A 23,000-nucleotide genomic window follows, 5' to 3' on the forward strand; every position below is an offset into this window, starting at 1 on the left:
TAACCTCTCTTAGCCTCAGTCCCCTCATCTGTCAAACAGACCATCAGGGTGTCTGGCTCCCAGGGGTGTGGTGGGGATGCATCACCAGTTACTTAAGGCTCCTGGCATGACGTTGGGTACAGGAGGATGCCCAGTGGACACTCACTTCCTCCTTGGTAGGGAGAAGAGGTCAGTGCAAGGTAGTGTGGGAGACGGAGCCGCATGCTGGATGCATGTGGGTTTTCCTTCAGCATGTGCGGTGGCTCATGCCTGTAATCCCAGCATTTTCCGGCCCTGGAACCCACACAGAGGGGCCCACTGAGGGGTCTCACCAGATCTGGGGACTTCTTCATGGCTCCCAGGCCCGGCCCTCTCTTCTGCTCCCTGCTCAGATCCTATTATGCAGGGGGCGCTGGCACAGGCTGCAGGCAAGGCCAGGGCTGGGAGGGCAGACTCAGTGGGGCTGGCTCCTGGGGACACCGCTAAAGGGTTGGGTCTGGTAGGTCCCTGACCTCAGCTTTGCCCTCCAGGAGGCCAGGCTGGGGAGTTGGACAGGAGACCACAGCCTGCACCACATCCCTGCCCCACAAGGACTCAGTGAGCGCTAGGAAAGGTCAAGAGGCCGTGGGGACCCTGCCGAGTGCCTGACCACCTTGCTGTGTGACCTTTGGGCCATCCATAAGACTCATGGAAGCCTCAGGGCTCCTCCTTCCCCCCAGAACAGGAACACCCTATGAGTCTGCAAAAGAGGAAAACTGTTTCCTCCACGGTCCACCTGTGTGCCATGCCTCCCGCAGGCAGAGCCCCTCCCCCAGGTTCAGGGAGGCAAAGGTTACTATTATCTCAGTTGGACAGATGGGGAAACAGAGGCTCAGCATGGGAAAGTCCAGCCAGGAAGTTGAGACTCCCCCACAGTAAGGCCCAGGAAGGCAGCAGCACCCACTCTGCTGCTGCTTAAAAATGCAGATTCCTAGAGCGGGCATGGTGGCTCACACCTGTCACCCCAGCAATTTGGGAGGCTGAGGCAGGAGGATGGCTTAAGCCCAGGAGTTCGAAATCAGATTGGGCAACATAGTGAGACCCCATCTTGACAAAAATTTTTTTAAAAAATTAGCCGGGTGTGGTGGTGTGCACCTGTGGTCCCAACTATTTGGGAGGCTGAGGCAGAAGAATCCCTTGGGCTCAGGAGGTCGAGGCTGTAGTGAGCTGTGATTATGCCACTGCATTCCAGCCTGGGTGACACAGTGAGATCCTGTCTCAAAACTAAAAAACAGTAAAAATGCAGATTTCTGACCCACCCCAGAATGTGCAGAGGCAGGCCCTGGAGCGGGAGCACACGGCTGGGTAAGGCAGCCTCTCCCCAAGGCCCTGGCCATGGTAGGTGGGGAAGGGGGTGCCTGGTCCCCTCTGCCTCCTCCCAACCAGAGCAGGGAGGGCTCAGGGCTGGGGCTGGGTTCCTGAGTGCAGCCCCTGGGATTCGCCAGGCTTATTTTGCCGTCCTACCTCCGGGCCCACAGCCCCAGGCTGCTCTGGAGTTAATTAGAGACCCAAACATTTAATGGTCTGTTATGCTTCCACGGGGCATCTTTTAAATTAAAAAACATGATGTATGGCGCCGCTGGAGGGAGAAATCACTTTGCAATGGTTCCCCGCTCCGGTGCTGGCAGGGATGTGGGGTGTGGGTGGCTGGCTGGCTCCGGGAAAGGAGGGATGACGTGACCCGCTCCAGGAACACCGATCCACCTCCCGCTGCTCTCAGAAAGTGCATCACTTAAGCCAGGCAAGGGTCTAGGTGTCCAAGGATGCCTGGCACTTTCTCCACCACACCCTCATAACCCTGGCAGTGGGAAGTTCTATCTTTAGTTTGACCTGAATCTCTTTAGTTGCTTTCAGGGATGGCAGGTTTGAGATTAAAGGCAGAGAGGTGTTGGTTCTTCTCTTCCTAGTAGTACCCTGACCTCCAGGGGCCCCTGAATTCTGGAAAAGCCTTTCTGGTGACTGCAAGCTTACAGAATCTGTCCCTATTCTGAGCTTGGATCCCAGCCTGGTGGTAGAATAGGACTGCCTCCTGAGACGCTGGAAAGATCCTTTGGTGTGGGGTGAGTGGGGGGGCTCTGAGGCCTGGTTCCCCTCTCCCAGGCACAGGTGCACAGGCCTGTGGGCTGTTGGCAAGCCCATTCACCAGGCCAGGCCTTTGCATGCACAGGTTCTGCCTCACAGCACTGTTACCATGATGACTGAATCTGTGTGTATTTCCTGGTGGCTATTAATTGTGCTGGAGATTTGGGGCATGGTTTTCAAGGTTAGAAATGAGCAGTTAGGCCTCAAAAGTTAAATTAATAAAGGAAATAAATGACTATGCAAAGTCTAGCCTATGAGGTATCAGCCACGGAAGATGGGCTGCGACAGGTCTGGGATGTGGCCGCCCCAGGCAAGAAGTGTCCCAGCACAGGGTAAGCCTAGCGACCAGGATGTCTCCATAGTCGGAAGTGGTGCCATCTCCTGTCTGTTACTAGAAAGTTCTATCACAACCCCAAGGATGCTGACACAACATCACGAGGCCATTACTGTCCTACTGCCCAGGGCACCTATGCCTCAAGATGACAGGGAAGGCATTTGCTGTTCCCATGCCCATCAGCACCCACGACACCTGTCACTCCTCCCAGGAGGCTTCCCCGGCCACTAGCCCTCGCTCACATGTTCACACCATTTCCACTTCCCCAGGCTATCTGCCGTTTGCTGTGTGCCCTGGGGACTGGTGCTCCAGCTGCCAATGAACCTGGATCTAGCTGAGCTGTGAAAATAAAAATGCCGGCTGAGTGTGGTGGCTCACGCTTGCCATCCCAGCACTGTGGGAGGCCGAGGTGGGTGGATCACTGGAGGCCAGGAGTTCGAGACCAGCCTGGCCAACATGGTGAAACCCCCCTCATCTCTACTAAAAGTACAAAAAAAGTTAGCTGGGCATGGGAGCAGGCGCCTGTAATCCCAGTACTTGGGAGGCTGAGGCACAAGAATCGCTTGAACCCAGGAGGCAGAGGTTGCAGTGAGCTGAGATCACAACACTGCACTCCAGCCTGGTGACAAAGTGAGACTCCGTCTCAAAAACAAAGAAAATAAAAATGTAGCATCTCTCGACCTCATCACACGGCCTTTCTTCGAAGGTGCTGTTCAGCACTGTCCCGGCTGTGGCCTGAGCTCACCTCCCAGGAAAGAGGCTTCTGCAGACAAAGCTGGCACCACAGCCTGAAGATGCTGGCTTTTGACTTGCTGACTTGCATGTCAGCAGCTCTGTGGGGGCAAATTTCTCCCCACCAACATGGCTTCCACCGCTCTGCGGCTGGTGGAACTTGCGCCATCCTGAGCTGGGACATTCACCTGTCTGCCAACCTCTTTACTGTTTGGATTCTTATATTTAACCGTCAATTACCTGGAAACTGCTTCTCTGGTGTAAAGAAGGTTCAGAATTGATTTTCTCCCTTCCCCCAAATAGGCAACAAATTGCCCTGACATTCTGTGGAGTGATCTCTTCACTCGAGTTGATTTCTGGTGCTCCATCTCCACCTGGGCTGGGGCATCTCCAGCCTCTCCTCCTCCTCATGTGGCTCCCCAGTGCCCTGGAGGGAGTCCGCACTTAAAGCTGATCAGGGCTGGGCGTGGTGGCTCATGCCTGTAATCCCAGCACTTCGGGAGGCCAGGGTGGGTGGATCACAAGGTCAGGATTCCTGGCCAATGTGGTGAAACCCCATCTCTACTAAAAATACAAACAAAATTAGCTGGGCATGATGGTGTGCACCTATAGTCACTGCTACCCGGGAGCTGAGGCAGGAGAACTGCTTGAACCAGGGAGGTTGAGGTTGCAGTGAGCAGAGATTGTACCACTGCTTTCAAGCCTGGTGATAGAATGAGACTCCGTCTCAAGGAGGGGCTGCTGACCAGGTCTCAGTGAGGGTCCTTGCTGTCTGTCACCTCTCATTTTGTCCTATAAGGCTGTGATTGGCCTGGGCTTCTTGACTTTTTGCTGACCCACTGTTTCCTCTGCGTGGGACATGAGTCCCTCCCATCACCCCAGTGTACCCCCACTCACTGTTCGGAGCCCAGGTTGGGGCTGGAACCTCCCGTCTGTAATCATAGCTGCCTGCACTTGCCCCTCTGTGACCCTGTGCTGCTGGGATCTGATTCCCGACTGTCTCCACCTAGAGTCCACATTCTGCACCGAAAGCTCAGGGCAGGTAGGGTAGGAGCTGGGGTTTCCTTTCCAGGCAAGAGCAGGAAATGCATGCTGAATGAATCCAGGGAAATATTAACTCCATAGCTGCCTATAAGGGGAGGCAACCAGGCCAGGAGGCTGAGGTGGGCCAATCGCCTGAGCTCAGGAGTTTGAGACCAGCTTGGCCAACATGGCAAAACCCTGTCTCTACTAAAAATGCAAAAATTAGGCTGGGTGTGGTGGCAGGGGACTGTAATTCCAGCTACTGGGAGGCTGAGGCAGGAGAATCACTTGAACCCAGGAGGCAGAGGTTGCAGTGAGCTGATATCACACCACTGCACTCCAGCCTGGGCAACACAGCAAGACTCTGTCTCAAAAAACATATAAACAAATAAAGGAAGGCAACCATATGTTATGGTTTTCCCGGGATGGGCACTGCACATGTCTATTTCCCGGTAAAATGATGAATATATCCCCTTGTCACTCTAAAAGTATCCTATTTGGGGCAATAAATTGTCATACGGTCACACTCTCATGAGGCCTCTGTGTGGGACCATTTCTCCTATTCTACTGATAACACCTCCCGCTCCTTTTACCAATTTCAGCACAATTTCAATCATTGTAACTCTGTCACAAACTTCCATATCTGGCAGGAAAGACTTCCTGTATCATTCTCCCTTTTCTGCATTCTTTACTCTTTGAGTAAAGTCATTTGAGTATACATTCAGGTGAACTTTCAGAACAATTTTTATCTCACTTTGTAAAACACGCCATCAACCTGTTGATGGGATTGCGTTTAAGCCCATAAATTAATTCTGGAATAATTTTCAGGTAATATTGCAACACAGCACATCTCACCATTCTTGTTTCCTTTGATATGTCTCAGGATAACTTTATAGGGTTTTTCATAATGATCCTTAATTTCTCTTGTCAATTAATTCCTGTGAATTGTTAGGGTTTTGTTGTTATTTTATTGGTGCCACTGTAAGTGGGGACCATTTATTTAATTATGTGTCTCGACTAGCTGTTGTTAGTACAGAGGAAAATTATTGATTTGTGTATGTTTGTTTGATTTCCAGCCCAGCACTTTTGTATTAAATTTTTATATTAAGTCATTTTTTTTAGTTGGTTCTCTTGGGTTTCTAAGGTCTTGAATCATATTGTCAGCAAATAATTACAATTCTTCCCTGTAGACATCCCATTTAATTCTGTTTCGTGTCTTATTGCTATGTCCAGAATTTCTGCACAATAATGAAAGCATTGCTGTTTTTTAATAAAAGTTTCTGAATGGGAATCATTAAAAACCCTCATCACCTAGAATGACTCTGGCCGTTGAACTGAGACAGATTCTTGACTTCGATAAAGAAGTGTGTTTCTGGTTCTATTTCTAGCAGTTACTTTGAAATCCGAAATTGGCACTGGATTTTATCAAACGCCTTTCGTCATTATGAATGTGCATTACAGCTGACCTGCACACTGTGTAGTTTATTAATAGATTAATCTAATATTAAGCCAACTTTGAATTCTTTGTATAAATTCTACATTAATCATGGCAGATTCTTATCTCTGTGGTATTCTGTGGAACTGGATTTCCTTGAGTGTCTTTGAAGCTTTTTTGATCCAATATTCTTGAATGAGATCAAGGTGGGGTTTCAATTCCTGCGGGGTCTTGGCTGGTTTGGGGTTTGAGGCTGTCCTGGCTTCCTTCTCTGGATCCTCAAACACTGCTCATGCTGGAATCTGCAGCGCCCCCCCCAACCCCCCCCACCCCCGCTCTGTGGGCTTAGGCCCCTCCCCAGTGGATGTGTTCCGGGAAGCGCCAAGGGCAAACACCACACGCCGCTTTGTAAAGCAAATGATCATTTTCTCAAGGGAAATGTCACCCCTGATTTGTCTTCTGTGCTTTCCAGATTTTCATGATTCAGGGTCGGCTCAAAGTAGGGTAAATGACAGAGGCCTCCTCTGGGAGTGCTTACTACAGCCTGGAAGGCGCCCGATGTGGCAGATTCGGAGATGGCGCCTGGGAGGGGCTGGCGGCTGGAGCTGCCAAGGGCCTGGGAGGGAGACCCCCAGCTCCCTTCCCAGGAGGCTAGGCCTGTGAGACCACCCTGCCCACCTCCTGGGTCTCTGTGCCAAGGCATCCAACTGACTACATGGATATCCCAGTAGGCATTAGGGAGGGGAGGGCAGAGAGAATACAAAACAAGCAAACTGTAATCTCAGGCCATTCTAATGCAGGAGAAAAGGAACACAGGCAGGAAGTAAAGGGAGTCAACGCAGGAGTGCTAGGGCAGACCCCATCTGCAAAAGACGGCTGCGTCTCTACCTCCCACCTGCAGTCTGCAGAGACCTTGATATCCCCTGCTGAGACACAGGGTCTAGCTCAGCACCCCTGAACCTGGGCTGGCCTGAGATAGCCTTGACCAATGGTGCTGGTAGAAGCAAAGCCGTGTCTGTCCTGGGCACAGGTCCTAGCTAGACCGGCTGCTCCAGCTACTTTTGAGAAAAGTGACTTTCTCACCCTGCTGTGAGACCTGGGTGGTGGGGTGTGTTGTCCCACTGAGACAGAGGCCAGGGCTGTGGCACTGGCTTGGGAGTGAAGGAGCCAAGGCTGAGCAGAGGTGAACCGCCCCATTGAGCCCTTCCCAGAGCCTGACCCAAGAACCCTGAGCAAAAGAAGCCTGCACTGAGCACCTGGGGGCTAGGACTTTGTCAGGTAGCACAGATCACTGAGTCATGCGAAACCCGTCTTCAAGTAAGAAGGAGTGGGTGGGGAGCCCAGGCTCCCACCATGCTCAGTTTCCCCTCCACCACAGGGGGCTGAGATCCGGCTCTAAGAATCCACTGGAAAATTGAAAGGCTCCTGCTGGGCACAGTGGCTCATGCCTATAATCCCAGCACTTTGGGAGGCTGAGGTGGGCGGATCACAAGGTCAGGAGATAGAGACCAACCTGGCTAATACAGTGAAGCCTGTCTCTACTAAAAATATGAAAAAATTTAGCTGGTTGTGGTGGCAGGAACCTGTAGTCCCAGCTACTTAGGAGGCTGAGGCAGGAGAATTGCTTGAACCTGGGAGGTGGAGGTTGCAGTGAGTTGAGATTGTACCATTGCACTCCAGCCTGGGCAACAGAGCAAGGAAGGGAGGAAGGGAGGAAGGGAGGAAGGGAGGAAGGGAGGACGGAAGGAAGGAAGGAAGGAAGGAAGGAAGGAAGGAAGGAAGGAGGGAGGGAGGGAGGGAGGGAGGGAGGGAGGGAGGGAGGGATTGGAGGGCTCTTGGCGGTGAGTTGAGCAGAGGGGCTCTGTGTGGTATGAGAGCCAGGGGAGGTGGGTAACACCAGTTCCACTGGGCAGAAGGAGCTAGACTTTTTTTTTTTTTTTTTTTTTTTTGGAGACAGCACCTCACTCTTTCATCAGGCTCCAGGCTAGAGTACAGTGGCGCAATCTTGGCTCACTGCAACCTCTGCCTCCTGGCTTCAAGCAATTCTCCTGCCTCAGCCTCCCAAGTAGCTGGGACTACATGTGCGCGCCACCATGGCCAGCTAATTTTTGTATTTTAGTAGAGACAGGGTTTCACCATGTTGGCTAGGATGGTCTTGATCTCGACCTCATGATCCGCCTGCCTTGGCCTCCCAAAGTGTTGGGATTATAGGCATGAGTCATCGCGCCCAGCTGGAGCTGGGCTTTAAACTGAGTTTGCCTCCTGAGCAGCCAGCCGCTCCCCAGCTGGGTGATTTATAGAATGTTCTTAACCTCTGAGCCTTGATTTACCTTTCTGACAAATGGGGCCATTGATAGCCGCTAACAGGACCATCATGCGAGTGAGATGTGGTGGTGTTTGTGAACACATTGGGCACACAGAGTAGCTAGAGTGAAAACCCCCTTCCCGACAGAGCTGAACCCAGGTGGGGCTGGATCCTCACACTCTGTCTCCAATGCTCACAAAACACTGGAACTTTCCCAGCCTCTGTTTTCTCTCTTCTGAAAACTGAGAATACTGTTATTACCCTGTGGGTTCCTGGAGGGGGGACGTGAGAAAATGCACATGCTGCGTGCTGCTGGGGGCATGAAGTGGTCTGCAAAGCCGTCGGTGGGATTTGCGGGGACAGAAGGAAAGGTGGGGGGGGGCCAAACAAAGCCCAGGAGGTGCCCCCAAACCAGGGGACCCTGAGTGTTGGGAGGGAAGGTGAGTTGCTTTCTGGGAGGGAAGGTGGCCGGGACCCTGAGTGAGGAGGACTGGGTGCCTGTTGGCAGCTGGCTTCTGCTGGCCCAGCGAGCTCTGCAAACCCTCCGTCTCGGACCCGGTCAAGAATCTCTCTAATAACACAGGAAACATTAATTACAGCTGAAAGGCTGAAGAATGGGGTTGGACTGAAAGAGGCTGCCCCTGGTTAGTCAGTGAGCCTCGGGGAAGGGGGTGGGCAGGGGTTGAGGAGCAGGGGTCACTCCCAGGTCCTGGGGGAGACCTCCTGTTCTCACCCCTGTTTGGCATCCTAAGGGAAAGCCTGTCCTCACAACCTAGAGCAAGAGAGGCAGAAAGAGAGGTCCCTGGGTGGAGCAGGAAGGCCTGAGACCCAAGTCCAGCCCTGCCTCTCAATGGCTCTGAACCGAATACAGCCCCTACAAAGGGGCAGTGCTTGGACCTCTCGGCCTCTCTCAAACCCCTCCCCTGCACACAGGGTGGAGAGAAGGCCCATTCCCTGGGTGTTCACAAGTCCAACAGGCTGGAAATAAGGACTAGTGGAGGTGATGCACAGTGGGCCCACACCTATAATCCCAGGGCTTTGGGAGGGCAAGGTGGGAGGACTGCTTGAGTCCAGGAGTTCAAGACCAGCCCAGGGAACAAAGCAAGACCCCATCTCTGCAAAAAATAAATCCGCTGGGCATGGTGACACATGCCTGTAGTCCCAGTTGCTTCGGAGGCTGAGGCAGGAGGATTCCTTAGGTCCAGGAGGCGGAGGCTACAGTGACCCATGATCGCACCAATGCACACCACCCTGGGTGACCAAAAAGACTACTGGAAAAGGCCAAAGCTTCCAGGCAGATTCTGGGAAGGGAGTGGAGTCCTCAAGTTGAATGAGGAAATGAAAGGAAGCCCCTTGAGTGGGGCTGGGGAACAGCCTGGCGCCATTTCTCTGGGGCAGCTCAGGACTGACCATAGGGTCATCCCACTACTTCAAGTCCCAAGACTTACTCTCCTCCCTACTCCTATGGAAAAGAGAAAAGGGAGGATTCAGCCCTAGTTTCCTAGCCTCTGGAAATATCTGAGCTTCAGGAGATACCCCCTCCAGAATAAAAGACTTTGTCTCATCATTTCTAGCTACCCCAGGGAGAAGAGCAAGGCTGCATGGTGGAGAGGCCTGGCTAAAGCTTGGGAATTCACACCTGCCATCTCCACCCTCTTCCCATTCTCATTCATCCTTCATTCCTGCAATCATTCATTCATTCAGTATTTACTGAGTGCTTAGGGGTGGGAGACCAAGATGGATAGCATAGGGTTGCTGTCTGCACAGATCACAGAGGCTCTGAAGAGATCAAGAGTGATGGAATCCTACAGCCCAACCCCATGCTGGACACCAATCCTGTGGCTTGTTGCTGTGTGCCCCCGGGCAAGTGGCCCACCCACTCTGGGCTTCATTCTTTTCATCTGTAAAATGACCCTGGGATGACTAAATAAAAGGACACATGGGAAGAACCCAGCCTGGTTCCTGTCTCAGAGGCCATGGATCCCCTGTGGAAGAACCTGGGGAGTGCAAGGGAGAGTTCTGGTGGAGGGGGTATCCCAGCCTTTGGGCCCTACTAACAGCTGGGCTCATGTCTCACCTGAGGCTGGGATAATGGCCCATCCCCTCTTCTCGGGGTGACACCCTCACCCTGCCTCTGGTTGTCACCTCCTACCTACCCACCTGTCTGTACCCAGGTGAGCAGGCGAGAAGGAAGGGACTTGGAGACCCGCCCTGGACATAGCCTGGGCTAGAAGTGAGTGGCTGGCTAGTTCTCCCTGGAGGCCCGGGTCCCCTCCACAGCTGCTGACTCACCCCAGGGGATCCAGGGACCCTGGAGAGCACAGGCAGGTGAACGTGAGGCCTCGGGGAAGCTGGGCTAGCTGGGCCCTGGGGAGGGACTTGGCACAGTGTCGGGCTGTGCGTGTCGCCAGCGTATGTCTGAGCGGGCACATTCGGCAGGGTCCATATGCTAACTGCTATAAATAGATCTTCTCATTTAGGCTTCAAAGGGCCAAGGTGAGGAAGAAGAGACGGTGCCCCAGAAGAGAGGCCCTGTGCAGGCAGGGCTGCAGCTCTCGGCCTGGGTGCCCAGTGACCCCGTCCCCATTCCAGCACAGTGGCCAGGACAGAGCTTAGGTGCAGTGGCCACGGCACAAGGAGGGGTCAGGCCCATGGAGGATGGGAACCTGGGAGCTGTGCATTCTCCAGCTGGAGACCTGCTAGGACCTGGGAGAGAACAGTGTGTGTATGTCTGTGTGTGATTTTGTATAACTGTGTGTGTGATTGTATGGAAGTGTGTATTTGTGTGATTTTTGCACGAGTATGTATTGTGTGTGATTGTGTGGGAGTGTGTATTTGTGTGTGATTTGTGTGCGAGTGTGTATTTGTGTGTGATTTTTGTACGAGTGTATTGTTTGTGATTTTTGTGCGAGTGTGTATCCGTGTGTGACCGTGATTTTTGTGTATTTGTGAGTGTAATTTTTGTGCAAGGGTGTATTTCCCTGAGTGTTAGTGTGATTTCCCGGAGGGAGTGTATTGTGTGATTTTTGTGCAAGTGTATACTGTGTGTGTGTGATTTTTGTATTTATGAGTGATTTTTGTGCAAGTATTTGTGAGTGTGATTTTTGTGTGTATGTGTGTGTGATTTCTGTGTATACTGTGTGTGATTGTATGGGAGTGTTGTGTTTGCGATTTTTCTGAGTGTATTTGTGTGTGATTTTTGTGTGAGTGTATTGTTTTGTATATTTGTGTGTGATTTCTGTGTGTATTTTATGTGATTTTTGTGTGTGAATTGTGTGTGTCTGAGTGTGACTTCTGTGTGAACGTCACTGTGTGTGTGCACATGTATGGGTGTGTTCTCAGCCTCTGACCCCTCCAGCCATGGGTCTACCCTGGCCCCTCCCCGCCCTTTCCTGACACGCACACACGGACACACACACATATTGCACACACAAGCATCTCATCGCTGCTTCATTGCAGGCAAGCGTCTGACAGCTGGGGCAGCCAGAGGACACTCCATTTTCGGTGAAGCTGACACCGCTGGAAAGCACCCAGCTGGGGTGCGAGCGAGCCCTTTCAGGGTTGACTTCATTAATGAGACCGCAGCCCGGTCTGCTGGGAGGCCTGCGTTCTGCTCATACCACACCCCCCCACGCCTGCCTCCCTCCCTCTGTCTAGCTGCACCAACCTGCAGACACGAGGCTGTCACTGGCCTCGCCGAGCCCTGTCCTGTCCCACTGTCTCTTTTTATCCTCCCCACGTGCCAGGGACCCTGCCAGCTGCCAGGAGCCCCGGTGATGGCTGTGGGTGGGATTCTGTCCCGGTTGCCTTTGTCTGGGAGTCATCAGCTTATTCCCTGGGTTCCTTCTTCCCTAAACACAGTGCCAGGCCCCTGCTGCCAGCCAAACTGCCTGTACCCACTGGGTTTTGGGGTGTCAAGGTCACCTGCTCCCACCCCCTAATCCTAGCCTCTGCCCTACTTCTGGGAGACCCCTCTTTGATCCTTAGCCCAGCCTTACTCAGGGACAGAACTGCCCTCCAGGGTACAGGGTAGGGCCCTCTGGGGTACAGGGCTGGGCCCTCTGGGGTGCAGGGCTGCACTTTGACACCTTGTTCTGCCTCCTGAGCTGCACCCCTCCCCATAGGGGCCTCGCCTGGCATGCTGGGGAGGGGGTTGGCACCTGATGTTGGGGCAGGGGCAGTGTCCACTGTGAGGTAAGGAGACAAAGGAGATGATGCACTTGGAACTTGGCAGAGGCTGATGTGGACCAAAAGGGGTGTGGGGGTGCTGGAGGGAGGTGGGTACAAGGCACAGGTAACCCTGACCTGGAGGAAGGAGCAGCAGTGGCCGTGAACCTGCGGGTCCACCAAGAAGAATCGGGTGAGACACACCCGGCCCCTGTGACAGACCCTGGGGGAGTTGTGTTCAGGGGAGCCCAGCCTCTGGGAAGGCTGTGCTCTGTGATCACTTATGCTTGAGTCCCTCAAAGGGCCAGGGTTCCCCAAGGGGAGTCCGTTTGGGGGTCCCGAGCTCTGTCTTCACCCAGTTCTGCCTGTGAACAGCAGTTTGGATGAAATTTGAGTTTGCAGGAGGGCCGGGACCAAGACCCAAGCCTTCCCTCCTGAGGGTCAAATTCATCTCCACAAGTCACACTGGGCAAAACTCACACCCATGAAGCCAGCCAGCAGGGAGGCAGGGCCACACATCACCTCAGGAACAGAAAGACCAAGAGCAAATTCCAGGGAAATGTAGCCAACTGAGAAGGCAACACGGGCTGACTTAATAGAGGTATGTTAGATAGAATAGAGGAGGTGATCTGGTTCTGTCCAGCACTGCTTAGCCATGACAAAGGGTTTGGTTCCAGACCTCCAGGGAGATCCTAAAAGCTCATGCAGGCTGTACACATGCACTTTGGGAGGCCGAGGAGGGAAGATCACCTGAGGTCTGAAGTTCAAGACCAGCCTGGCCAACATGGCGAAAACATGTCTCTACTAAAAGTATGAAAATTAGCCAGGTGTGGTGGTGGGTGCCTGTGATCCTAGCTGCCTCAGGAGGCTGAGGCAGGAGAATCGCTTGAATCTGGGAGGTGGAGGTTGCAATGAGCCGAGATTGCACCACTGCACTCCAGCCAGGACGACAGGAGCAAAACTCCATCTCAAAAAAAAAACAAGCTCATGCTGACATTGCGTCCACCATGCACCAGACACTGTACTAGAAACTCTGCATATGTTAACATGTTGGATACTTATGGTAACGCTTTGTCATCTGTGCTGTTATCCATTCTACAGACATGTTCATGAACTTGCCTGAGTTCCCATGGCAACTAAGAGGTGGGTCTGGGGCTCAAGCCAAGAGAGCCTGGCCCCAGAGCCCCTGCGACTAATCACATCCCATGTGGCTTACGGGTCCTCAGGTGACTAAGGGACCCCAATGGGAGGGGACACAACATCAGCTCATCCAAAAAAAAGTGGGAGAAGACAGGGGTCTGGCTGAGGCAAGGGGCGTCAGGTGCACTGCACCTTACAGAGCTGCCTATGCCAGAAAGCTCCCCAACCAGGACAGGCCCTGCATGTGGCCTCCCCTCATTCTCCCAGAGACTTCTCCATGCCTGACAATGAGAGTGGGACCCAGTATGCAGTGTGAGAAAACAACTAGGCAGCCTCTCTTCAAGACAAAGGTGCTCTCGGCCCAAGAGTCCATACCCCAGGCCTGGGCATAGCCCTGGAGAAGCTGGGGGAGCCGCCCAAAGATGTTCATAACACCATTGTTTATAACGGTGACAGGATGGACACCAGATGTTCATGAGAGAGTGGACTAGAACCTTGTGAGTCATGGGTCTGGTGGAGCAGTGTACTATGCAGCAGTGAAAAAGGAACCACAGAGCCATGTGCACAGAGTAGATCCCACTCACAAATACACTTCTCAGCCAACAAGCAAGCTGTCCAAGACACCTGCTGTATCACACCCCATATCCAAAGTTTCAGAGCTTGCAAAAGCGTATTACATATGTGTTCATACAAATAAGGTGAAAGTGTAAAAAATGTGTCACCATAAGAGATCTGTCACACAACACTTCCATGAATACACTGAACACCACTGAACTGAACTGCAGGCTAAAAATTCACCATGAGGTGGTGAATTTTATGTATATTTGACCACCAAGAAAAAAAAGCTTTTGAGAGTTTCACTCCTGTCTCCCAGGCTGGAGTGCAGTGGCATGATCTCAGCTCACTGCAACCTCCAACTCCCAGATTCAAGCAATTCTCCTGCCCCAGCCTCCCGAGTAGCCGGGATTACAGGCACCCACCACCACACCTGGCTAATTTTGTATTTTTAGTAGAAATGGGATTTCACCATGTTGGCCAGACTGGTCTTGAACTCCTGACCTCATGTAATTTGCCCACCTCGGCCTCCCAAAGTGCTGAGATTACAGGCATGAGGCACCATGCCCAGCCAAAATATTTTTTAAAAACAAAAAGGGATATAGGATCTCAAAGGGGAAGCTTTCAGTGTACCAGGATTAAGCTGGAAAGGAAGTGGACATTTAGGTATTTATTATATTATTCCTTATATCATTGATTGTATTAAATATTTTATAACTAGTGAAATATTTATAAGGGATATCTTAAATATTTGAGACTTCTTAAATATTTTATAATCAATTTTAAAATGTTTTGGAAAGCAATGGGCTGCCATGTAACACTGAGCTCCCTGTCAGTGGAGGTATACAAGGAGAGGCAGGACACGAGAGCTGGCACTTAAGGAATGGGGTGGGAGGCGGACTAAAAAAGTGGTTCCTGGCCTGGTGCAGTGGCTCAAGCCTGTAATCCCAGCATTTTGGGAGGCCGAGGCAGGTGGACCATTTGAGGTCAGTAGTTCGAGACTAGCCTGGTTGACATGGTGAAAATACATGTGTACTAAAAATACAAAACTGGGCATAATGGTGGGCACCTGTAATCCCAGCTACTCAGGAGGCTGAGGCAGGAGAATTGCTTGAACCTGGGAGGTGGAGGTTGAAGTGAGCCAAGATTGCGCCACTGCACTCCAGCCTGGGTGACAGAGACTCCATCTCAATAAAAATAAAAATAAAAATAAAAGGTTGGGTGATGGCTCATGCCTGTAATCCCAGCACTTGGGGAGGCAAGGTAGGCAGATCACCTGAGGTCGGGAGTTTGAGACTAGCCTGACCAACATGGAAAAACCCTGTCCCTACTAAAAATACAAAATTAGCCGGGCGTGGTGGCGCATACTTCGAAGGCTGAGGCAGGGGAATTGCTTGAACCTGGGAGGCAGAGGTTGCGGTGAGCTGAGAGTGCGCCACTGCGCTCCAGCCTGGGCAACAAGAGCAAAGCTGTCTCAAAAAAAAAAAAAAAGAAGAAGTGGCTCCTAAATTGGGATAGCTCAGAATCACTCATGAGTTTTAAAAAAAGAGGTTTCCAAGACATAACTCTGGGGTCCTGATTTTGTAAGTCGAGGTAGGGCCAAGCACCTGTATTTGATCACGTGCCCCCTCCTCCAGCTGGAACAGCTTTCTGGTCTAAGCATTGTTTCTCTAGTCCCAAGGACCAGGCCTGGGCCAGCTGAACCCCTGATCAGCTCAGCATTCTCAGGCCTGGGCAAAAGTCTGTCCATTTCACACCTGCTGTAGTAAAGGATGGGATGTACCCACCCCAGAACGCTCCTGGAGCTGTAAGTGGTGAGTTACACACAAGCTCAGATGGAATCACTAAAGACCAGAGAGGGGAAGGGAATGCCCCAGAATCACAGCGGACGTGGACAGAGGGAGACTTGAGCTTGGGTCTTCTCATTCCCTTCTAGGACCTGCCTGTGTCATGGGCAGAGGAACTGACTGGCTTCACAAACTCCTGGACAACAGATGGTGACCCATGGTTTTGGGGCAGTCTCTCCCTCAGAACACCCTCTTCGAACCTGATGGGCCTGGCTTCCTCTGGGCACCGAATAAACACCTAATGGGCTGAGCTTGGTGGGCTTGGCAGGTGCATAACTCAATGCTTTGCAGATGGTACCCACGAGAAGTTGAACCTTCATCTCACAGGCCGATGGCTTTAAGGCCCCAGCTGTTCTTCATCCAGCCAACAAGGAGTTTAAAGCACCTACTACGTGCCAGGCACCACACTAGGGCGTCGCACGGGGCAGATGGGCTGCGCTGTCCAGCAGGTTTGCTGCCTTGTGTGTGCCTTCCAGTGGGCCTGGAATCAAATCAAGAGAACCTCCCAGCTTTGGCCTCTGCCCCCTGAGAGCTTGCACTCACACACGTAGGCCCTGAGAGGAAAAGGGAGCTTCCCTGAGTCACACAGTGAGAGCACGGCAGAACCAGGACAAGGGCCTGGTTCTCCTGATCCTCTCCAAGGTGACACCCCCGTACCTCCCTGAAAACATCAGGCCTGGTTGGGCGGCCAGGAGGAGGGTGAGTGAGTGATCAGCCATATAACTGCCTCCCCCTGGCTCTCTCTCATCCAGTACAAGTTGCTAAACCTCTCTGTGCCTCTCAGCCACCTCAAGGATGAGAGAATTCATTGTAGTCATGCCAGACAGCTTTTATCCAATGTTTAATTTTGCAAGTGCTGGTACAGGTTTATTTAAACATGTTATTAAACACATAGAAGCACTATGAAGCGGAGGGTTTTCTGATCATTCTCGTTTTCCAGAAGAGGAAACTGAGGCACAGAGAGAGAGCAAGGAACACGGTGGTAAGGGACACACTGGGACCTGGGCCCAGGCAGGATGGGGGTGGGGCTGCCTCTGTACCAGAGGCCATACAGTCATCGGAGTGTGCAAGGTCTGAGTTTGAGTTCATGGTTAAGTATTTAGCAGTTGTTACCTCAGACAATAACACAGTGATGTCCTACATTACATAATGAAAGTAGGAATGTACTCTGTGGAAGAGATCCAAGTACTAGGTGGGGGAGTGAGGCTGGGGGGAGGAAGGGGAGAGGTGGTCTCCAGGGCCCGAGATATGCTGGAATAGGAAGGCGCTTTGAAGACCTCTGAAAGGCATCACAACCTGCTGAGGTTCTTAGCACACAAGCTGGCGCAAAGAGCCATCTGGTCTACCACCTGCCTGGTGAGATGGGGCCGGGTTATTGAAGGCGGCTTTCCATTCATTCATGCCACAAACCTGCACGCTGGTTTCCTGGCTGATGGCTTTGGTGTTCTCTGCTGTGCCTGGGTGGAGGCTGGGGTGTGGGGGGTGCCATTCCTGAGGCTTGCTGGGGCATGGCTGGCTGCCCCTTTCCAGCAGCTGTATGGGCCTCCCAGCAGGCATGAGCCAGCAAGCCTCTGGAAAACTCAAGTGTAGGCAGAGGAAGCCTGGGTTCCATGGTGGAGACTTCCAACCCCCCACCCCGGCTTCGTCTTCCCACAGGAGTAAGGGCAGAGGCCCTGGACTCCACCCAGGCTGGGCCTGAATGTAAGGATACTGGCTTCCCTGGGGCAGGGAAAATGGGCAGAGGGTGGAGTTTAAAAGGAAAGATGTCTGGCTGGGACCTCTCCAGGCAGCATCAGGCTCACGAGGGACACCGTGCCAGGATGCTGTCAGCTGAGTCTTATTTCTGGGCTGAGAAAGAGGAGCCCAGGACACGGAGTATGGGTGGCTGGGGCTGGGGTTTGCAGAGGTGATGTGGAGGAGGCCCCCGCCTCGTAGCCGTTTGCTCCTGGCCTGATCCCAGTGCTTTGAGCCCCGCCATTTGGGGAGATTCCTCTGGGCCCTGTTGTGTCTTTGGTTTTCAAGAAGATGCCAAAGGTCTGCCAACAGATCTGGAAAGGGCAGCGTCCTCACAGAAGCAGAGTCTGTGGACCCATCCAAACTCGGCTTCTCCTCCTATTGGCTGAGGGAGGGAGGGCACTGCAGGGGCTGGGAGGCTTGGTGAACAATGCGGCTGTCTCTAAGACACAGGAGTCTCCAAGGGTGGGTGTGTACAGAAGGCCCCGGCCGCAGAAGTGGGAATTAGAGGATGCTGCCTAGCCCAGAGCCGGTCCTGTTGGTGGGTTGGCCTCTGTTGGTAATCCCTGGGGGTGGAGATGGAGGCACTCATTCAACCCCAGACCTTATGCAGGTGGTCAGCACCCTGGACAGCTCCAGGCTGGTTTCCCAGACGCTCTTGAGGGCAAAAAAAAAAAAAAAACCAAAGAGGAAGCTGCCAGCATCTTGTGCATCCCATCCTAAGAAGCCCTGAAGCGCAGCTCGGAGGAGGTGAGATTCTCAGGAAGAGGAATGAGGGCAGAGGTCTAAGACACTTCGACCCAGGGTGGATGCCAGAGAGGTCAGAGCTGAGGTCCATAAGCCAATCAATGGGCGAGAGGGAATCTGAACCAATATGGCCGGGGGGGTGGGGAGCCTTTCTGGAGTCCTAGGGTGGCTCCATCATTAACTCTAGTATGACCCAGGACCTCAACTTCCCCAGCTAGAACACAGATGGAGTGGTCTCCAGATGAGGTGACTGCACACACATCCTGGTCTGCCCTACTGTCCCGATGTCACTACAAATGCCACCTCTTTGTACTCTCAGAAGTGCTCTGGTTTGGACACCAAATCACATGGTCACTGTCTCTCTGGGTACCCTTTCCATTCAAAGCGTGCTAATGATCTCCTCCTGTTTCAACTTTTAGCAAGAAAGGCTTTCAGCCAGGACCAAGGAGAGACCCTATAGATGGGTCTGTCACCCCCAGCACTACTTCCCATTCTCCAGCCAGGCCCCCTGAAGGCAGCCAACTCTCCCTTCTTCCCACAAGGCACTGTGGGATGTCTAGAGGAATGAGTGGCCAAAACCTTGCGCTGATCCCTATCCTCCTCTTCCTCCTTACTAATTAAACTGCTAATTTGAGCTGGACTTGCCTAAATAGTACATTTCCAGCTGCCCTTGCAGCTAGGACCACATTCTAGTCAGTGGAACGTGAGTGGAGTCGAAGTGTTCCATGGTGAGCCACTCCCTTATAAGGAATGGGCATGCATGCTCCTTGCCAGCTGGGATGCAGATGTGATGGTGGGAGCAGGAGCAGCCACTTTGGTCCCAGAAATGAAACTACAGGTGATGATGACAGAGCCACTCTACCAGCCCTGGACCACTGAATTCTTGCTCTTTGTGAAAGAGAAATGAACTTCTATGTTATTTAAACTGCCATTCTTCAACTGCTTGTCCTACCTAATACAGATGAGAGGCTTCTCACTCAGAGGAGCAGATTACACACAGGGGAGGGAGGAGCCTGGCACAATCTGGAGGTACTATGGGCAGATGGGGAAGGGAGGAGGAGCAGGAATATAACTTCCTCCTCCCCTGCAATCTGTCCCTGACATGCCCAATTTTCTTTTTCCCACCCTGGCACCACAACCCCACCCCAGCCATCCCTACACTCTGCACATGCCACACGCGGTGCAGACACCACTGTTTCTGCCATTTCTCACACCTGAAAGCTGCTGTGGCCTTCTAAGTTCCACACACCCTTCCTTCCTAGAAGGCCACTCTGACTGTCTGATTCTCTTGAGTTCTGCATGCGTGCACTGTTCCTCTCTGGGAGTGTCAGGACTGGTGAACCACATTGTCAGCCAGGTCTGAACTTCCAAAGGCACAGCTCGAGTTCCAGCTACCCCGCACCCTCCTCTGAGTGGAGCACACAGTAGGACTGCAGCATGTGATTACAGACAGGGCACACTGCCAGCCTCCACCTGCCCCTTCCTGGGTGTCCCAGAGTCTCAACATATCAGCTGAACGAGTCTGGAACTGCAGTCCACTGAGGTGCTCATGGCATTTTGGGGCCATGCTGCAAGTGGCCAGGCCAGGATGCTCCAATGTCTGGAGCCAGGGCATAAGCCAGGGCAGGCAGAGAGCGCCACGGACTGCTCTAGGTATCTGTGATCTCCACACAGAGAGCAGCAAGGCTCTGATATTGGAGCGTGGGTGGCTTTCCTGCACTCCGGCTCTGGGCACATGCATGGCCCCTGTCTGCCTCTATTTCCTGAGCGTGGCAGCATCATTGATGCCCATCGCTCAGGGCTGTTGTGTTATGGAGAGACTGCATCTAGAAGGTGCTCAGTAAACATGTCCTTCTCCTCCCATGCCTTCCCCCACTCCTCCCTCCTGCACGCTCTGGCAGAGAAGCAGCTCCTTGAGCTCTGGGCCATGTCTCTTCAGATCAAATCACTGCTATGAAACAGCAATGGCCCTGTCTGCTAATTCTCCTCTGGCTCCCATGCCCCATGCTGGCTGCCTGCACCCCAGCCCCTGCAGATCCTCCTCTTCTCCCCAACTCTCCTTCCTCCCCGTTCACCCTCCATGGCTGCCATCAAGCCAGGCCTTGGTGGCGGCCTCCTCCCCAGGCCTTCCAGTTCCCTCGTACACTCACTGACCCACTTTGGCTGCTGGATTCACAGTTTTCCCGGGTGGGGCTGGGGGAGCCTGGCTGCAGCCCTGGCTGTGAGTCACTGGGGCTGCGTCTGCAGGGGAGGGAATGGCTAAAACAGGCATGCAGCCCCCAGGGGTCATCACTCAACATGTATGCACAGGGATGCATACGCCTGTGTGTGCAGAATGTGGGCATGCGGGGGTCCTGGGGATCACACGTGTGCAGGCACGTAGCTGGGCCAGCCTGGGGTATGCAAACACGCGTGCACACACAGACACACACCCACATCCAGCAGCAGCAAGGAAGGCAGCTGAGGCTCTGGAGGGAGGATGGGGGAGACAGACTTGGTGGCAACTGCCCAGAGGGCTCGCCAGGCACATGTCAGGGTCCTAAGACGGCTTCTGACCTTACCCAGGCAGTCATCTCACTAGATGCTGCGTGAGCCCCCAGGGCCTGCACCTCCACAGCACAAAGCATGATGACCCTGGAGGGAAACCTGGAGGTAGCTCAAGCCAATGCTGGATTGCAGGGTAGGTAGGACCTCCAGGTAGGCAGGACCTCCGGGTGGGCAGGGGACTGGAGCAGGTGGAAGAGGAGCAGGGGAAGCTGAGAGGGCTCCTGGCTTCCCATTCACTTACTCAGAGACCCTTGCCCCCGACTCACTGAGAAGGAGCACAGAGAGCTTACAGGACTTGCCTCTACATGCACAGCTGGTGAGCAATGGTGCCCACAGTTAAACCTGAGCCTGGGAAAGTTCCCTCCCGCCAGGAGCCAAAGAGCAGGTCAGAGACCAGGGATCAGAGGCCAGAGTTCAAAGGCAGGTGGGGAGGCAGCATTCAGGAGCCCTGGCCAAGGGGAGGAGGGATCTTCGGGACCTGCCAGTGGGAGAGGCCAGAGGCAGGGGGCCGGGCATCTGCAGCCACACCCTCTGTCTGCTAATTAAGTTACAGGAATCTCAGGATATAAATTACAGGAGGAAATTAAAAGACAAATGGAGATCTAGGAGCAGAAGCCTGATCCCTGCAGCCTGGCCTGCCTCCAAGAGGAGGCGGATTGCTGGGGGGGAAAGGGCAGGAGACCCAGGTGCTGGAGAGGGGAAAGGATAAGCTCTCTTCTATCCAGGGCAGCCCATGGGGTGACTCGGTCCAGGCTGGGCTTGGGCAGTCCCAGGTGTGTGTGGAGGGAGATAGGATGGAGGCAGGGGCTGCCCTTGTGCTGGGCTCCTGTGAGGAGCAGAAGCCAGGTGTAGGGTGGAAGAGGAAGAACCCTGGCTGAGGGAAGGGATGCCTCTGGAGGATGCCCCAGAATGGGCTGTGGCTTATCTCATAAATGCCAGCATGCAACCCTGTGAATACCACCAGGACAAGGTCTATGGCCTGGCAACTAGCAGGCACCAACCAACTACTTGGCAAATGAATAAAACATGCAGTGAGCAGCAACCCAAAGGCAGCAGTGACCACCGTGGGCAAGAGATGGCTCAGGTGTTGGCTGCTACCTTCCTAATGACAAGGAACAGACTTAGCTGGTGTAGTCCCTTCTCCTTCGCCTCTACCCTACTTCCTGGTTTCCTGCCTGAGATGCAAATGCAATGGCTGCAGGTGCAGCAGCCATTCTGGGGCCATGAGGACAAATGCCCAAAGCAGCAGAGCAGGAAGCTACAAGGAACCTGGGCCATTGACAAACCCCTCAGGGTGTGTACCAGCCCCACTGCCACCCTCTTTGCATGAGAAAAATGACCCCCAGGTGAGGTTAAACCATACAGTGTTCAGGTTTGTCCTGCGCAGCCAAATTCAGTCCCTAGCTGACACAGCAAAAACTGATACTGAACCATTTTATTAGAAAGTTACTGTCACTTTAATACTCTTGATTACAAGAAGAAGAAAGTCTCAGATCGAGGTGGCGAGTCTGGAACACCTCTGCACACTTACTGCTCTCCCTTTTTAACAAAGCAATAGCCGGCCTTGGGCTCCGAGCCTCCCCCCAGCTATCACATCCAACTAGAATTTAATAACATTGTTTTGTTTCCACTGAATTTGCTTTTATGATTATGAATTCTATTTATGGTAAGAGAGGCTTGTTTTCCATTTGTAGTGGTGCTATAAAGCTTCTCTTTTAAATAAACGTATTTAAGTTTTTAAAAAGTGAATGGATTTAGAGGAAGGCGGTAGTTTTGAAGTCGGAGAGGGTGTGGGGGGCGGTGAACAGACGGCTCTGCTGGGGATGCTGCCCAGTCCTGCACTGCGGGCAGGAAGAGTGGGTAGGGCCAGGGTAGTTAAGCCTGGCCCCTCTGAATGCTGGAGGCTGAGCCTCTGCTGTGAAAGTTTGTTCAGCCCAGAGGCAGGGGATGGGTTTCCCTTGGGGCTGGGCAATCTTTAGAAGTTGCAGCCTCATAAGAGCAGGCTGGTCAACTGGGCAATGAGCTGTGGGCAGTGATTTGAAGTTGTCTTGGTCACCAAACCACTAACTCAATGTCCCAGGTTTCTTCCAGCCTGCCCGTGTGAGGCAAGACTTCAAATTCAGGGGCTCCGGGAGCCAGCATGACCTTTTGCTGATTAGCTCAGGCTGTTTGCTTGGCAGCCGCCAGCTGATCTCTGGACGGTGGCTCAACACACCAGCCACAGCCGCCTGTCACCCTCTGGCAGATAAATAACTGCTCCTGGAGATGGGGGGAGGGGAGCCGGGCATGTGGCGGGACGAGGGGAGCGGTGGCATGCGAGGTGCAAGGATTGGC

At 53.1% G+C, this 23,000-nt stretch overlaps 1 protein-coding gene and 1 long non-coding RNA gene across 10 annotated transcripts in view; one reads left to right on the forward strand and one right to left on the reverse strand.

The window, feature by feature from the left end:
- The window catches only part of ELFN1 (extracellular leucine rich repeat and fibronectin type III domain containing 1), an 81,078-nt gene that overhangs the window by 11,380 nt on the left and 46,698 nt on the right, over window positions 1-23,000 (reverse strand). The gene's annotated exons all lie outside the window — the stretch shown is intronic.
- LOC118150670 (uncharacterized) lies at window positions 12,162-21,260 on the forward strand. 2 transcript variants are annotated; one of them, XR_013531751.1, is made up of 5 exons: window positions 12,162-12,289; window positions 12,499-12,697; window positions 15,728-16,994; window positions 17,986-18,122; window positions 18,539-21,260. It is a non-coding gene; the product is annotated as an uncharacterized LOC118150670 (long non-coding RNA). The 2 variants fall into 2 exon arrangements; XR_004738840.3 differs by lacking the exon at window positions 12,499-12,697.

This window comes from Callithrix jacchus, chromosome 2 (assembly GCF_049354715.1).
Source record: "Callithrix jacchus isolate 240 chromosome 2, calJac240_pri, whole genome shotgun sequence".
Lineage (NCBI taxonomy): Eukaryota > Metazoa > Chordata > Mammalia > Primates > Cebidae > Callithrix > Callithrix jacchus.